This window comes from Chiloscyllium plagiosum, unplaced genomic scaffold (genome assembly GCF_037043375.1).
Source record: "Chiloscyllium plagiosum isolate Xiang-an unplaced genomic scaffold, Cpla_swu_hap1 HiC_scaffold_9, whole genome shotgun sequence".
NCBI lineage: Eukaryota > Metazoa > Chordata > Chondrichthyes > Orectolobiformes > Hemiscylliidae > Chiloscyllium > Chiloscyllium plagiosum.
In genome coordinates, this window is record NW_028270147.1 from 67,595,945 (window position 1) to 67,614,604 (window position 18,660).

At 42.9% G+C, this 18,660-nt stretch overlaps 1 protein-coding gene across 1 annotated transcript in view; it reads right to left on the reverse strand.

Annotated features, from left to right (window-relative positions):
• dhx9 (DEAH (Asp-Glu-Ala-His) box helicase 9) overlaps nucleotides 1-14,820 on the reverse strand; it is a 73,398-nt gene extending 58,578 nt beyond the window's left edge. The window contains exon 1 of the mRNA XM_043699530.2: nucleotides 14,674-14,820. The gene's annotated coding sequence lies outside the window, so the exon portion shown is untranslated. The remainder of the gene's footprint in view (nucleotides 1-14,673) is intronic.
• Between the last annotated feature and the right edge of the window lie 3,840 nt (nucleotides 14,821-18,660).

Consider the following 18,660-nt stretch of genomic DNA (forward strand, 5'->3'; position numbering starts at 1 on the left):
GGTGCAAACCCATTCATTTAAATTGGAATCCAGCTCCTGGTTCTGGAACATTGCTTGTAACATGTTTGGACCGCAGTAAACCACAGGTAACCGAAACCACAGAAACAGACTCTGTGGATACAGTGGTCGCCCTGTACTATCATACCATTACAGTAATACTGAAAACCTGGAATGGAGCGTGGTGGCTGGTGGACTAGAAGACCCTGAATGGACTCAAATGTTGATCTGTAAGAGTCAAGAATTTGGGTCAACTTAAACACAATATATGGAGAATACGAGATTTTTGGCTAAGATAGAGGGTCAACCTACACATGAAATTGACCTATAGGAGCATATACAGTATTTAAGCTTGTGCAATTGTTTCTGATCCAAGTTCCTCACTTTCAACTTAAAGGCTAAATTCAAATCATGTTACGATCACGGTTTCCTCAGAGACAGAGTCATAGAGATGTACAGCGCGGAAACAGACCCTTCGATCCAACCCGTTCATGCCGACCAGATATCCCAACCCAGTCTAGTTCTACCTGCCAGCACCCGGCCCATATTCCTCCAAACGCTGCCTATTCATATACCCATCCAAATGCCTCTTAAATATTGCAATTGTACCAGCCTCCACCACTTCCTCTGGCAGCTCATTCCATACAAGTACCACCTTCTGTATGAAAAAGTTGCCCCTTGGGTCTCTTTTTTTAAATCTTTCCCCTCTCACCCTAAACCTTTGCCCTCTACTTCTGGACACCCTCACCCAGGAAAAATACTTTGTCTACTTATCCTATCCATGCCCCTCATAATTTTGTAAACTTGTATACGGTCACCCCTCAGCCTCTGACGCTCCAGGGAAAACAGCCCGAGCTTGTTCAGCCTCCCCCATAGCTCAAATTCTCCAACCCTGGCAACATCCTTGCCAATCTTTTCTGAACCCTTTCAAGTTTCACAACATCTTTCCGATAGGAAGGAGACCAGAATTGCATGCAATATTCCAACAGTGGCCTAACCAATGTCCTGTACAGCCGCAATATGACCTCCCAACTCCTGTACTCAATACTCTGACCAATAAAAGGAAAGCATACCAAATGCTGCCTTCACTATCCTATCTACCTGCGACTCCACTTTCAAGGAGCTATGAACCTGCACTCCAAGGTCTCTTTGTTCAGTAGCACTCCCTAGGACCTTACCATTAAGTGTATAAGTCCTGCTCAGATTTGCTTTCCCAAATTGCAGTACCTCACATTTATCTGAATTAAACTCCACCTGCCACTCCTCAGCCCACTGGCCCATCTGATCAAGATCCTGTTGTAGTCGGGGGTAACCCTCTTCGCTGTCCACTACACCTCCAATTTTGGTGTCATCTGCAAACTTACTAACTATATCTCTTATGCATGCATCCAAATCATTTATATAAATGACGAAAAGTAGTGAACATAGCACCGATCCTTGTGGCACTCCACTGGTCTGAAAAACAACCCTCCAACATCACCCTGTCTTCCATCTTTGAGCCAGTGTATTCCGTGAGATCTAACCTGACGAATCAGTCTCCCACGGGGAACCTTGTCGAATGCCTTATTGAAGTCCATATAGATCACATCTACTACTCTGCCCTCATCAATCCTCTTTGTTACTTCCTCAGAAAACTCAATCAAGTTTGTGAGACATGATTTCCCATGCACAAAGCCATGTTGACTAGCCCTAATCAGTCCTTGCCTTTCCAAATACATGTATATCCTGTCCCTTAAGATTCCCTCCAACAACTTGCCCACCACCGATGTCTGGCTCACTGGTCTTTGGTTCTCTGGCTTATCTTTACTACCCTTCAACAGTGGCACCACCTTAGCTAACCTCCAGTCTTCCGGCACCTCACCTGTGACTATCGATGATACAAATATCTCGGTAAGAGGCCCAGCAATCACTTCCCAAGCTTGCCAAAGAGTTCAAGGGTACACCTGATCAGGTCCTAAAGATTTATCCACCTTTATGCATTTCAAGACATCCAGCACGTCCTCCTCTGTAATATGGACATTTTCAAAGATCTATTTCCCCACATTCTATATCTTCCATGTCCTTGTCCACAGTAAATACAGATGCAAAATACTCGTTTAGTATTTCTCCCATTTTCTGCGGTTCCACACGAAGGCCGCCTTCTTGATCTTTGAGGGGCCCTATTCTATCCCTAGTTACCCTTTTGCCCTTTGGATTCTCCTTAATTCTATTTGCCAAAGCTATCTCATGTCCCCTTTTTGCCCTCCTGACTTCCCTCTTAAGTATACTCCTACTGCCTTTATACTCTTCTAAGGATTCACTCCATCTATCCAATCTGTACCTGACATATCCTTCCTTCTGTTTCTTAACCAAACCCTCAATTTCTTTAGCCATCCAGCATTCTCTATATCTACCAGCCTTTCCTTTCACCCTGACAGGAATATACTTTCTCTGGATTCTCATTACCTCATTTCTGAAGGCTTCCCATTTTCCAGCCGCCTCCAGACAACTTTTGAAAGTTCTTGCCTAATACTGTCAAAATTGGCCTTTCTCCAATTTAGAACTTCAACTTTTTATCTGGTCTATCCTTTTCCATCACTATTTTAGAACTAATAGAATTATGGTCGCTGGCCCCAAAGTGCTCCCCCACTGATACCTCAGTCATCGACCCTGCCTTATTTCCCAAGAGTAGGTCAAGTTTTGCACCTTCTCTAGTAGGTACATCTACATACGGAATCAGAAAATTGTCTTGTACGCACTTAAATTCCTCTTCATCTAAATCCTTAACACTATGGCAGTCCCAGTCTATGTTTGGAAAGTTAAAATCCTTTACAATAACCACCCGATTATTCTTACAGATAACTGAGATCTCCTTACAAATTTGTTTCTCAATTTCCCTCTGACTATTAGGAGGTTTACAATACAATCCCAATGAGGTGATCATCCCTTTCTTATTTCTCAGTTCCACCCAAATAACTTCCCTGGATGTATTTCTGTGAATATCCTCCCTCAGTACAGCTATAATTCTATCCCTTATCAAAAATGCCATTCCCCCTCCTCTCTTACCTCCCTTTCTATCCTTCTTGTAACATTTGTATCCTGGAACATAGTCCTGTCTATCCCTGAGCCATGTTTCTGAAATTACTACAATATCCCAGTCCCATGTTCTCAACCATGCCCTGAGTTAATCTGCCTTCCCTGTTAGGCCTCCTGCATTGAAATAAAAGCAGTTTAACTTATTAGTCCTACCTTGTCCCTGCCTGTTTGACTCGCTTCTGTTCTCAACTGTACCACCCCCCACCTTACTAGTTTAAATCCTCCCGAGCAGCTCTGGCAAACCTCCCTGCCAGTATATTAGTTCCCTTCCAATTCAGGTGCAATTTGTCCTTCTTGTGCAGGTCACTTCTACCCCAAAAGAGATTCCAATGATCCAAAAATTTGAATCCCTCTCCCATACACCAGCTCCTCAGTATTTATCTGCTCTATTCTCCTAATCCTGCCCTCACTAGCTTGTAGCACCAGGAGTAATCCAGATATTACTACTCTCGTGGATCTCCCTTTTTAATTTCCTGCTTAACTCTGTAATCTCTCTTCAGAATCTCAACCTTTTCCCTTTCTATGTCATTGTCCACATTGGAACCAATGACCTCTTGTTGGACCCTCTCCCCCCTTGAGAACATTCTGCACCCTCTCTGAGACATCCTTGATCCTGGCACTCGGGAAGCAAATACCATTCTGATTTTTTGCTGCTGGCCACAGAAACTTCTGTCTGTACCTTGGACTAGAAAGTTCCCTAACACAGGTGATCTCTTGGAACCCAAATGTACCTGCCATTACATTAGAGCCAGGCTCTAATGTGTTAGGTGAACGGGTAAAATGTAGGAGAATGGGTTTGGGTGGGTTGCGCTTTGGAGGGTCGGTGTGGACTTGTTGTGCTGAAGGGCCTGTTTCCACACTGTAAGTAATCTAATCTAATCTAAAAAAAATGATGAAAAATAGTGGACCCAGCACTGATCTTTTAATCTGACATGATTTATTGAACCTGTCTCCTTAAATATTGCCGGATGCAAAACATCTTGATGCCTCTTTCAATCCACAACATATTGGTCGAAGATACAATCCTGAATACACTGTGAATTCTTCTGTCAATCTGATTATCCCAATCTGCATAAAGATTCAAGTCACCTATAATTAATATACTGCCTTTATTATATGTTTACAAATTTATTCTGTCCCACTATTTAGCTGCAGTTGTGGGGCCGAAAGACTACTCCTTCCAAGTGCCTTCATTCCCTTTTTCTAAAAAAAAAGCCTCCACACATCTTCTAACTCAATAATTTGTTATCATACTTATTCCATTCTGTACTTAACAATGCTATTGTTACCTCCCTTTTTTTCCTGCCTGTCCTTTCAAAAAATTTCATACCCCTGAATATTCAGTTCCAGCTTTGACCATCTTGCAACCATGCCTCCTAAATGGAGTTAAGATCACAACCATTAACCTATATTTCTGCAGTCAATTCATCTATCTAGTACCAAATACTATGTGCATTCAAGTAAGGAGTCATTAATTTTGCTTTCCTTCTCCCTTTTGATTTTATTTATTTGTTTACTCTGTCCTGCCTGTCTCAATGATTGATTAATTGGGTCTATTGTCACATGTATCTGAGCACAGGGAAAAGCTTTGTTTGTGAACACTACACCAGACCATAGAAAGCAAGGACAGGCAGATCACAGGATGAAAAAAAACTCGGACAGAGTAAGACATACAGGTTAAATGTACACAACATGCACTAGAGAAGATCAGCGTTATTTGAAGTTAGATGGTACACTCATCAGTCGAATAATAGAAAGGAAGAAGCTGTTTTTGAACCTGCTGCTGTGTGTATGTGTGTGTGCGCTGAAGCTTCGGTATCTTCTGCCTCATTAAGGAGGTTGGAAGAGAGCATTGCCAGGTTTGGATGGGTCTTTGATGACGTTGGCAGTCATTCTGGAGCAACAAGACATGTAATATGGGTATCTAAATAGTTGCCACATTTTGCTTTTTAAGTCTACATTTCCCCTCTCCCAAATCTTACACCTCTCCCCAAATTAGTTTAAATCTTTCTACAGCCCTACTTATTTGATTCACCAGGACAGTGATTCCAAGTGGATCCTGGATAATCCAAGGTAGAGGACAGGAAAAATTTCTGGTTGTAACAGGCTGCTCCTTTTGAGGTATTTTAGGTGTTGAAGGGGATTTCCTCGAATTCCAGGAGCAGCAATTACTGCTTTATATGCTGTTGCAATTGTTTTGGAATTTTGAAAACAAAAGTCAGAACAACAGCATTTTTCAATGGGAGAAAGACAGACAAAGGCAGCAAGCATGTGGTCTCCAAGAAAGATAGAGAAAGAAACCCACACTGCTAACTGACACAGCAGTGAATCTGCGCAGTAACTGCCTTTGCTGTTGGAATTTATGTATCGCTGGACATCATGGTGTGTCTGGAGAAAATTCACAAACAGCGAAATTCGCAACTGATCTTGGAGGAACCTATTTGGGAGAGGTCACAGCACAAAAACAGATAAGTGAATAGTTTTAAGTATAGCCTTGCTGTAAATCTACAATAGTGAGTAGAGTGGATTCTTTCTTGATTATATGTTTTTATTGGGATCTATCGCTTGATTAAATTTTTAAAATATTAGGTTAGCCTGGAGAAGTATTTTGTAGAGCAATAAGATTGGAAGGAGCAAAATGGCCTTTAGTAGAGTAATATGCTCTTCTGTCGGATGTGGGATGTTCAGCAAAGTTTAAGGGTTACTGAGGATTATATCTGCAACAAATGTCATTGCTTGTGAATCCTATCAGATCGAATGGATTGGTTGGAGCGACAGTTAGAGGCAATGAAGAATTTACAAGAGTGCGGGGGTATGATGGATAGCAGTTATGGAAAGGGAGAAAAGCTGCAGATGCAGTCAGGTAGATGGGTTAACTCCAAGAAAGGTCGGAGAGGTGTGCGGGGCACAGGAATCTTCTGTGGCCATCCCCATTTCAAAAAAGTATGCTGTTTTGGAAAATATAGGGGTGATGGACTTTCAGGGGAATGTAGCACAAACAGTCAATTTTCTGGGATCAAGACTGGCTCTCATGTAATGAGGGGTACATCAGGTTTCAAGCAATCAATTGTTTTAGGGGACTCTCTCATTAAGGGCACAGGCATTTCTGTGGCCAGCAGCGAAAAATCAGAATGGTGTGTTGCCTCCCTGGTGCCAGGATCAAGGATGCACAATGTTCTCAAGGGGGAGAGGGGCCAGCAGGATGTCATTGTACACATTAGTACCAATGACAAAGGAAGGGAGAAGGATGAGATTCTAAAGGGCTAATATAGAAAGTTAGGCAGGAATTTTAAAAGGACGCCCTCGAGGGTAGTGATATCTGGATTATTCCCAGTGCTATGAGCTAATGAGGGTACAAATAGGACGATAGAGCAGATGAATGTGTGGCTGAAGAGCTAGTGAATGGGAGAAGGATTCACATTTTTGGATCATTGGAATCTCTTCTGGAGTACAAGTAACCTGTACAAGAAATATGGATTTCACCTGAATTGGAAGGGGACTAATATACTGGCAGGGAGATTTGCTAGAGCTGCTCGGGAGGATTTAAACTAGTAAGGAGAGGGGTGGAGGTGAGACCCAGAGAGATAGTGAAGAAAGAGATCAATCTGAGACGGGTACAGTTGAGAACAGAAGGGAGTTAAAACAAACAGTCAGGGCAGGCAGGGAGAAAGCAGATAATAAGATAGGATTGATCAATTAAACTGCATTTATTTCAATGCAAGGGGCCTAATAGGGAAGGCAGATGAACTCGGTCAAGATTAGAGTGGAAAAGCACATCAGGTCAGGCAGCATCCGAGAACGGGCACGAACCCTTCATCAGGAATGAAGCTGGGAGCCTCTTGGGGGTGGGGGGGTGGAGAGATAAATGGGAAGGGGGTAGGGCTGGGGAGAAGGTAACGGAGTGCAATAGGTGGATGGAGGTGGGGATGAAGGTGTTAGGTCTGAGAGGAGGGTAGAGTGGATAGGTGGGGAGGAAGATTAGCAGGTAGGACAGGTCATGAGGATGGTGCTGAGCTGGCAGGTTGGAACTGGGGTAAGGTGTGTGGGAGGAATGATGAAACTGGTGAAGTACACATTGATGACCTGGGGGTGAAGTGTTCCCAGATGGGAGATGAGGCGTTCTTCCTCCAAGTGTCAGGTGATGAGGGAGTGACGGTGAAGGAGGACAAGGACCTGCGTGTTCTCGGCCGGGGGGGGGGGGGGAAGAGAGAGAAGAAAAAAGTTGAAATGTTCAGCCATGGGGCAGTTGGGTTGATTGGTGCAGGTGTCCCAGAGATGTTCCCTAAAGCGCTCTGTGAGAAGGCGTCCAGTGTCCCCAATGTAAAGGGCAACATACCAGGAGCAACAGATACAATAAATGACATTGGTGGATGTGCAGGCGAAATGTTGATGGATGTGGAAGGCTCCTTTGGGGCCTTGGACAGAGGGGAGGCATGGGAGCAGGTTTTGCAATTCCTGTGGTGGCAAGGGAAGGTCCCAGGAAGGGAGGGTGGGTTGTTGGGGGGTGTGGACCTGACCAGGTAGTCACAGAGGGAATAGTCTTCGCAGAAAGCAGATAGAGGTGGGAAGGGAAATATATCCCTGGTGGTGGGGTCAGTTTGTACGTGGCGGAAATGTTGGCGGATGATGCAGTTTATGCGGAGGTCGGTCGGGTGGAAAGTGAGGCCCGGGGGGGGGGTTCTATCCTTGTTGGAGTTCGAGGGGTGGGGTTTCAAGGCAGAGGTGTGGAACGTGGATAAGATGCATTGGAGGGCATCTTCAACCACATGGGAAGGGAAATTATGGTCTTTAAAGAAGGAGGCCATCTGGTGTGTTCTGCGTGGAACTTGTCGGAGGTGGAGGAATTAGGAATACGGGTGATGGAGATGGAGAGGTCTAGGAATGGGAGGCAGGTGTTAGAGATGGTCCAGGAGAATTTAAGGCCGGGGTGGAATGTGGTGAAGGTCATGAACTGGGAGAAAGTGAGGACTGCAGATGCTGGAGATCAGAGCTGAAAATGTGTTGCTGGAAAAGCGCAGCAGGTCAGGCAGCATCCAAGGTGCAGGAGAATCGACGTTTTGGGCATGAGCCCTTCTTCAGGAATCTTGAAGAAGGGCTCATGCCCGAAACGTCGATTCTCCGGCAAGGTGATGAACTGTTCAACTTCCTCGCAGGAGCACGAGGTGATGCTGATGCAGTCATCAATGTAGCAGAGGAAGAAGTGGGGAGTGGTACTAGTGTAACTATGGAAGATGGACTGTTCTACCTAGCCAACAAAGAGACTGGCATAGCTGGGGCCCATGCGGGTGACCGTGGCTACCCCTTTCGTCTGGAGGAAGTAGGAGGACTCGAAGGAGAAATTGTTACGGGTGAGGACCAGTTCAGCAAAACGAATGCGAGTGTCAGTGGAAGGGTACTGGTGGGGACGTTGGGAGAGGAAGAAACGGAGGGCGTGGTCATGCAGATGGAGATGTAGAGATATTGGATGTCCATAGTGAAGATGAGGCATTGGGGGCCAGGGAAACAAACGTCTTGGAGGAGGTGGAGGGCATGGGTGGTGTCCCGAACGTATGTGGAGAGTTCCTAGACTTGGGGGGATAGGACAGTATCGAGGTAGGTGGAGCTGAGTTCTGTGGGGCTGGAGCAGGCTGAGACAATGGGTCAGCCAGGGTGGTCAGGCTTGTGGATCTTGGGAAGGAGGTAGAATCGGGCAGTGGGCGGAGCAGGGATCCCAGACTATGAGGGTGGAAGCTGGGGGTAGGAGATCTCCTGAGAATGAGGTTGCATATGGTCTGGGAGATGATGATTTGCTGATGGGGGTGGGCATGGTTAGGAACATGGGACTGTGATATCATAGCAATTACAGAAACATGGCTCAGGGATGGACAGGACTGACAGCTTAATGTTCCAGGATACAAATGCGACAAGAAGGATAGAAAGGAAGGCAAGAGAGGAGGGAGAGTGGCATTTTTGATAAGGGATGGCATTACTGTTGTACTGAGGGAGGATATTCCCAGAAATACATCAGGGAATTATTTGGGTGGAACTGAGAAATAAGAAAGTGATAATCACCTCATTGGGATTGTATTATAGACCCCCTAATAGTCAGAGGGAAACTGAGAAACAAATTTGTGAGGAGGTTTCAATTATCTCTAAGAATAATAGGGTGGTTACGGTAGGAGATTTTAACTTTCCAAACATGACTGGGACTGCCACAGTGTTAAGGATTCAGATGGAGAGGAATTTGTTAAGTGTGTACAAGAAAATTCTCTGATTCAGTATATGGATGTACCTACTAGAGTAGGTGCAAAACTTGACCTACTCTTGGGAAATTAGGCAGGGCATGTGAATGAGGGGTCAGTGGGGGAGCATTTTGGGGTCAGCGACCATAATTCTATTGGTTTTAAAATAGTGATACAAAAGGATAGACCAGATCTAAAAGTTGAAGTTCTAAATTGAGGTATTAGGTAAGAACTTTCAAAAGCTGATTGGGGGCAGATGTTCACAGGTGAACGGATGGCTGAAAAATGGGAAGCCTTCAGAAATGAGATAACGAGAATCCAGAGACAGTGTATTCCTGTTAGGGTGAAAGGAAAGGCTGGTAGGTGTACGGAATGCTGGATGACTAGAGAATTTGAAGGTTTGTATAAGAAAAAAAAAGGATTCAAATGTCAGGTATAGACATGGGAGTTCAAGTGATTCCGTAGAAGAGTATAAAGACAGTACGAGTATACTTAAGAGGGAAATCAGTAGGGCAAAAAGGGGTCATCAGACAGCTTTGGGAAATAGGGGTAAGGAGAATCCAAAGGATTTTTTAAAAATACATCAAGGACAAAAGGGTAACTAGAGAGAGAGAGAGAGAGCGAGAGAGAGAGAGAGCGAGAGAGAGAGAGAGAATAGAGAGAGGCCCCTCAAAGATCAGCAAGTAAAAAAAGGGTAGTAAAAATAGCATTGTTAAGCACAGAATGGAATACGTACGATAACAAGAAATGATCTTGAGTTAGAAGATGTGTGGATTTTTTTTTAGAAAAAGGGAATGAAGGAGTAGTCTTTCGGCCCCACAACTGCAGCTACATAGTGGGACAGAGAATAAATTTGTAAACATATAATAAAGGCAGTATATTAATCATAGGTGACTTGAATCTTTATGCAGATTGGGATAATCAGATTGACAGAAGAATTCACAGTGTATTCAGGATTGTATCTTCGACCAATATGTTGTGGATTGAAACAGGCATCAAGATGTTTTGTTTAATAAGGCAGGTTCAATAAATCATGTCAGATTAAAAGATCAGTGCTGGGTCCACTACTTTTCATCATTTATACAAATGATTTAGGTACAAGTTTGCTGATGACACCAAAATTAGAAGTGCAGTGGACAGCGAAGGAGGTTACCTGAGATTACAAGGGTATCTGGACCAGATGGGCCAATGGACTGAGGAGTGGCAGACGGAGTTTAATTCAGATAAATGAGAGGTGCTGCATTTTGGGAAAGCAATTCTTAGCAGGACTTATACACTTAATGATAAGATCCTCGGGAGTGTTGCTGAACAAAGAGACCTTGGAATGCAGGTTCATAGGTCCTTGAAAGAAGAATTATGTAGATAGGATAGTGAAGAAGGTGTTTGGTATATTTTCCTATATTGGTCAGAGTATTGAGTACAGGAGTTGGGAGGTCATGTTGCATCTGTACAGGACATTGGTTAAGCCAGTTTTGGAATATTGCATGCAATTTTGGTCGCCTCTCGGAAAGATGTCGAGAAACTTGAAAAGGTTCAGAAAAGATTTACAAGGATGTTGCCAGGGTTGGAGGATTTGAGCTATAGGGAGAGTTGAATAGGCTGGGGCTGTTTTCCCTGGAGCGTCAAAGGCTCAGGGGTGACCTTATAGAGGTTTATAAAATCACGAGGGACATGATAGGATAAACAAACAAAGTCTTTTCCCTGGGGTGGGGGAGTCCAAAACTAGAGGGCATAGGTTTAGGGTGAGAGGAGAAAGATATAAAAGGGACCGGAGATGCAACTTTTTCACACACACGGCGGTGCGTGTATGGAACGAGCTTCCAGAAGAAGTGGTGGAGGCTGGTACAATTGCAACATTTAAAAAAGGTATCTGGATGGGTGTATGAATAGGAAGGGTTTAGAAGGATATGGGCTGGGTTTGTTCCTGTGCTGTACGCCTCTATGACACTGATCCCAGCACCAGTGGTGCCAATGCCCCACAAAATGAAACCCATTCCACTAAAGCAACCTTTGAACTATACATTTATCAGAGAACTGAATGTTTCACTCAAATATCAGTGACAATAATGGTTTTGGATTCAGGCGGCACTAGAACAATACTGGGAAAATTAGGAAGCTGAACAATTGGGACAGCCTTCACCGGACCCACAATATAGTCAGTGACTAGCAAGATTGGGTACATAGAAAGACTTAAACTAAGCAAAAAATACAACTGAACATGTTAGCTCATAACACTAGACAATAGCAGAGAGACTATAGCCAGAACCCTCTTTGAGACAATGATGGATTTCTGATTTTTTAATATTCATTTATGAGATGAGCCTAGTCCTGGTTGTCCTTGAGAAGGTGGTGGTGTGCTACTTTCTTGGATCACTTCAGTCTACCTGCTGTGGGTTGACCCACAATTCCCTTGAGGGAATTCCAGGATTTTAAACCATGCCTGTCATAACTGACCTTATCCATTAGGATGTCATGGAAAGAGATTACATTGCCTTCAGTGAACTGCTAATTTTCTTGGACTTCAAAGTTGTGGGCAAGATTAGATCACATGGAATACAGGAAGAGCTAGCCATCTGGATACAAAACTGGCTCAAGATAGGAGACAGAGGGTGGTGGTGAAGGACTACTTTTCAGACTGGAGGTCTATGACCAGCAGTGTGATGCAAGGATCGGTACTGGGTCCACAGCCTTCCGTCATTTATGTAAATGATTTGGATGTGAATATATGGGATTATAGTTTGTAAATTTGCAAATGATCACAAAATTAGTGAAGTAGTGGAAAGCAAAGAAGATTACCTCAGTACAAGGGGACCTTGATCAGAGGGGCAAATGAGCCAAGGTGTGGCAGATAGATAAACTTACATAAATGTAAAAGTACTGCATTTTGGTAGGGCAAATCAGAGTAGGACTTAAACACTCCATAATAAGTTCCTGAGGAGCGTTACTGAACAAAGAGACCTTGGCATTCAAGTTCATAATTCCTTAAAAGTAGAGTTGCAGGCTAATAGAGTGGTGAAAGCGTTTGATATGCTTGCCTTCATTAATCGTTGCATTGAGTATCGGAGTTGAGGTCATGGTTCAGCTGTACAAGACATTGGTGAGGCCACTTTTGGAGTACTGTTAATTTTGTTCTCCCTGCTGTAGAAAAAATGCTGTGAAATTTGAAAGAGTTCAGACAAGATTGAAAAAGATGTTGCCAGGGTTGGTAAGTTTGAGCTGAGGCTGAAGAGACTGTGGCTATTTTCCTTACAGCATGAAAGGCTGAGGGGTGACCTCATACAAGTTCATAAACTCATGAGGGGCATAGATAGGCAGTGAATAGTCAAGGTCTTTACTCAGGATTGGGGGGCGTCCAAAACTAGAGGACATAGGCTTAAGATGAGAGGTGAAAAATTTAAACAGGACCTAAACCGCTTTTTCATACAGAGGGTGGTGCATGTATGGAATGAGCCACCAGAGCTGGTGATGGAAGTTGGTAAAATTACAATATTTAAAAGGCATTTGGATGGGTGGATGAATAGAAAGAATTTACAGAAATATAGGCAAATGCTGGCAAATGTGACTAGATTCATTTAGGATTCCTGGTCAGCAAGGACAAATTGAACCAAAAGGTCTGTTTCTGTGTTGTACATCTCTATGACTATACGTGGCCATTACTCATACCGTTTTGGTGAAATTGACAAGGCAATACACAAATAATGACTACTGTAGATCTTTCAGTTCTGAAACCATACTGAGATACAGGGTAGATGCTTTCAGCCAGGATCTGATGTGACAAGATCAACTTAGCCAAAGTATTTTCCAAACGATAGTTAGCATGGAGCTACCTCGATAGTTGTTGAAATTGTTGTAGTCACACTTATTCTTGTATAGGGTCACAATCTTTGCATCGTGCTGATCTTGGACATTGCCTTCTCCTTCCATCAGGACAGTTCATGCAGATACTGTAGGAGTACCCTTTTCCTATGTTTGAGGAGCTCCAAGTGGGACACGGCTTGAACTCAAGTGAATCAAAACCTTAACTATTTTCCTCCACAGTGAATCACAGAACCCAGACAGTGCAGATCAAGACCCTTCTGCCCATTACATCTGCACTGACATTCTGAAGAGCATTCCACCCTATCACTGTAACTTATCACAGCTCACCTATCTAGTCTGCACATCTCTGGACATGATGGGACAATTTAGAACGGCCAATTGAGCTAACCTGCTCATCGATGGGTTGGGAGGAAACCAGAATACCAGGTACAGGGAGAACGTGCAAATTCCAAACAGATAGTTGTCCAAGGTTAGAATTAAACCAGTTCTCTGGCACTGCAAAGCAGCAGTGCCTCACACAGCCACTGTGGCACTTGTTTTCCACCGTGCTGCCCACTGGATGGGAACATGCCCCAAGAAATGCAAATTTTGTTTCATTTTCTTTATATTCGGTACGCATTATTTTCCCACCAAATCACCCAGGGTATTTTTCGTCCATTATCCACCACCAATAATCACCTGTGTTTCCAGTTAATTGTGTGCAATACCTGACAAGGTTAATGCAGATCACGAAAGGTGAGGGACAGCAACTTTGTTTGTAGTTATTGAAAATACGACGTTGCATGTGAAAAATGTAACAACAAATTTACATGCCTTTCTATAAACCTGCCAATCAATTTCACATTGCGTTTCCCATCGGGAGTAAAGACCAAGCGTCAAGAGCACTTTTGGCTATATAAAAAAAGCGTCAGCCTAAAGTTCAGCAGAGGCGATGCTAGACAGAATTTCACCAGAAAAAAAACAAATATAAATCCAGACCTAATTTTCTCTGTACGCTGTTATAATAATAACGACAATGTTTGGTTTAATCACATGGAGACGGGAACGAGCGTGACAAGATCGCGAAGGCAGTTTTCATTACGACCATGGGTACACGAATTTGTAAAGATGTTTTCAAATTAGAATATTTTTATGTTACACACAGTAAAATAAGTCTTGGTTATTGAAACAAAACACTGCGTATACTGGAAACAAACAGGGAAGGTTACGGAGGTACTGAACTCGCGTTTCGAGTCCAATTTGACTGTTAGGAAAACAAGAGTCGGACATGGACTAGAAAATAAAAACTGATCCCTTCCCTCGAGGTCTAAATCTCAAACTTCAATTTCTGCAGCTGGTGCTGGGAATATGGCAGTTCCCTGAGACCATCACGGTGATAGTATGAACTGGGTAAAAGCTCCAACAACCATTCCCCGCGCAATCTGCAGCGAGGCCGGACACCGCCGCAGCTCCGGCACCGGCCGATACCAGCAGCTGGGGGGAGGAAAGGTACCCCACTCTCAGCGATCTCTCACCCATTTCCCAAACACGAGCTTTAAGTAGAGCCCCGGGCCCCACTTACCGTAAGCCGCCACCTACACTCCGCAAACCGCGGTTGGCCTCCGAACCGGGATCCGGGACAACAAAATGGCGTCCCCTTCCCACACGCCTCCTTAACAAAAAGACAGCCGCTTCCACAGGAAGAGGGGTGAAATATATCTCCACACCTTCCTTACGTTTTACAAAATACCAATTGTTTTGAAGGCCGGAAGTGTTTCCCACTTCAGCAATATAACTGCTGTAGTTTTTAAAATTCCAATACCAAGCTCTATTAGGTTTCACCTCTTGTTTTGTTTTGTTCTCCAATTCACTCCCCCCTTCTCCAGTTGGTTTGGTCAAGGACAATGATAAAAAGGCGTGTGTGAGTTGGTGCTGCATCAACAACTGTTTTTATTTGTAACGCGCCTTTAATTAAAGAGAAAATACATCATAGCAGTATTAGAACAAAATTGTACACAACCATGGAATGTATTATTAATACAAAAACTTAACATAGAAAATGGGGTTCTTCCTCCACCATCATCCATATATTTTCCACATTCCTGGTCTTGCCCCTTTCCTCTCCTACAGAGGACCACACGGATTTCCCCTTCAATCTTACCCTAATTTTCAGGTTTAACATGGCTATAATACATCTTCCCCTTTCAATTTCCCTGCAAACCATTCCAAAAACCTCCCTTTTCCTAACATCGTTCTACGTAAATACAGAAGATGGAGCCCCTGTCCTTTTACCTAATCTCTCTTCATCATTATTCAAGGCCATCAATTTCGACGAAACAGGATTGCCTGTAACAATTTTAATCTAGCGTACTCGGAAATCGAATGAGGTTAGATAACCACTTTGCAGTATGTTTTGTTCAGTTCACAAGCATAAAACCAAATTAGCAATCACCAATCACTTTCAATCTGCATTTTATCATACGTGTGGTAATTTATGTTCCTCCTGCTCTTCCAATGAAGCTCGAGGAACCTAATCTTAGAGGGTTTTGCATATACGAAACGAATTGCTAGAGAAAGTGGTAGAAGTGCGTACAATTACAACATTTAAAAAACATTTGGATAGGGTCGTGAATAAGAAAGAGTTAGGGGGGCCTATTAAGAGGGATCTGGGTCAAATTCAGGCAATGGGACTAGTTTGGGGAACGTAGTCAGTATGGACAAGTTGGAGTGAAGGATCTGCTTCCAGGCTGTGTAATTCTATGATTTTTTTTCAATTGGGCTTTTTCCATTTAGCATTTTCTAGTCTCAAAATACTTAAGCAATTTCAATCTATTATTTCAAACTTATTTTTATATTTGTTTTTTTTTCAGTTATCTCTTATTTGCTTTTGTTATTTTTCTAATTTTCCAGGTTTGATAAAATGTTATTTTTCCCTGGAAACCTGGTGAGTATATTCAACAATTTATTTCAGCAGATTTTCAGCAACTGCAGTAGTTTGCTTTTATATTTCTTTCTAATATGTCCCTCAAAAGAAGGAATAGAGATAGGTCACCCACATTGGAGATGGATGAATAGGACTTGACAAAAGTTAAGCCAGAGCAACAGCACTTGCAGTTAAATTGTGAGACTGTCCAGGAATGCACTGGTAATAACAAAGGCTAAAAGTCTGGAAGACAGTCTCAGTCTCAGACTCAGAAACAGATGACCTAACGCAGACCACACTCAAGCAATGTTACAGAGGTAATCTTAAAATTATAGTCAATACTGTCAGCTGTGCCTCATTTTGTGGTCCGCCCATCTCTAAAGCATAAAATTCCAAACTTAAAACCAATAGACAAAGGATGAGGAATTAGGCCATATTTCAACCTATCGAGTCTGCTCCACCATTCAATTATGGCTGATAAGTTTCTCAACCCAATTCCCCACCTTCTACCCTTAACTCTTGATCCCCTTAACTCTTGATTCCCCTTGATACTCAAGGAACAATATCTATCTATCTATCTATCTATCTATTTCATTCTTAAATACACTTAATGACCAGACGACCACAGCATTTTGTGGTAATGAATTCCATAGATTCACCGCTGTATGGTTGAAGATATTTCTCTTTATTGCCATTCTAAAAGGTCTTCCCTTTATTCTAAGGCTAAGTAGCCTCTTGTGCGGCTTCTTGTCAAAGGCATTCTAATGTCCAGGGAGATAACATCTGTTGGCTCTCCTTGTCTAACCTGCTCATTACTTCCTCAAAGAATTCTAGCAGATTTGTCAGGTATGACCTCCTCTTAATGAATTCATGCTGGCTTTGCCCAATCTTACCACAAACTTCCAAGTATTCAGAAATCTCATCCTTCACAATGGATTCTAAGATTTTACCCACAACCAAAGTCAGGCTAATCGGTCTCTAATTTTCCATCTTTTTGCCTTACTTCCTGTTTGAACAGGGTTCTTATGTTAGCGATTTTCCAGTCCTCTGGGACCCTCCCAGAGTCTAGTGATTCCTGAAAGGTCACCACTAGCACCTCCACTATCTCTTCAGCTATGTACCTTAGAACGCTGGGATGTAGTTCATCTAGGCCAGATAATTTATCCATCTTCACTCCATTCAGTTTTCCTAGCACCTTCTCCTTGGTGATGGCCACCATACTCAGCTCTGCCCCCTAACTCACAATTTTTGGGATAATATTCATGTTTTCCTCCGTGAAGACTAGCATGAAGTAATTATTCAGTTCCTCAGCCATTTCCTTATTCCCCACTACTATCTCTCCAATGTCATTTTCTAGTGGTCCAATGTCCACTTGTGCCTCTCTTTTGCCCTCTATACTATATATCTAAAGAAACTCTTACAGTCTTCCTTTATATTACTGGCTAGCTTACCCTCATATTTTCTGTTGGTCTTTGTAAGCTTCCCAATTCTCTGGTTCCTACTGCCCTTCACCACATTATATACTTTTGCTTTTATGCTATTCCTGACTACCCTAATCAGCCATGGTTGCCTCATCCTTCCCGTAACATGTTTCTTTTTCCTTGGGATAAATCTCTGCTGTGTATCTTGAATTACTCCCCAAAATTCCTGCCATTGCTGTCTTTCCTGCTAGGTTTCTCTCCCAGTCAATTCTGGCTAGCTCCTCTCTCATGCCTCTGTAGTTGCCTTTATTCAGCTGTAATACTGTTACCTCTGATTCTATTTTCTCCTTCTCAAATTGCAGAGTAAACTTAATCATATTATGATCACTGCCTCCTAAGGGCTCCTTCACCTTATGCCCCCTTAACAAGTCTGCCTCATTGCACAACACTAAATCCAGTATTGCCTGTTCCCTAATGGGCTCCACCCCAAGCTGCTCCAAAAAGCCATCTCATTGAACATTTCACAAATTCCTTTTCTTGCAATCCACTATCAAACTGATTTTCCCAGTCCACCTACATATTGAAATCCCCCATGATCACTGTAACTTTGCCTTTCCTACATATCTTTTCTACTTCCTGGTGTAACTTGCACCCCAGCTCCTGACTACTATTTGGATGCCTGTGCATAACTCCAACTATAGTTTTTTTTTTACCTTTGCGGTTCCTCAATTCTACTCATACAGATTCTACACCATATGACCCTACGACGTTTCTTACTATTGATTTAATTTCTTAGTAATAAGGCAACCGCACCCAATCTCCCCACCAGCTTACTTTATCGATAGGATGTATATCCTTGAATATTCGGCTCCCAATCCTGATCCTCTTGTAGCCACTTCTCTGTGATGCCCATCATGTCATACCTGCTGATTTTGATCTGCGCCACAAGCTCATTTGCCTTATTCCTTATACTGTTTACATCCAGATATAACACCTTCAGTCCTGTATTAACAGTCTCTCTTCACATTGTCATTCATTTGTCCAGTATGTTTGAAGTTTAATTGTTTACTCTGTCATATTAGTGTCTGCGCTGGAGATTTTAATAGCCTCGTCTGAGTTCTGCACTCTTAGCACCTCCTTTAATTTGGGTTTTCTAATTTCCCTCTAACTGAACCCTCCCCCTCCCATTTAGTTTAAAACTATGTTTACAGCCCTAGTTATGCAA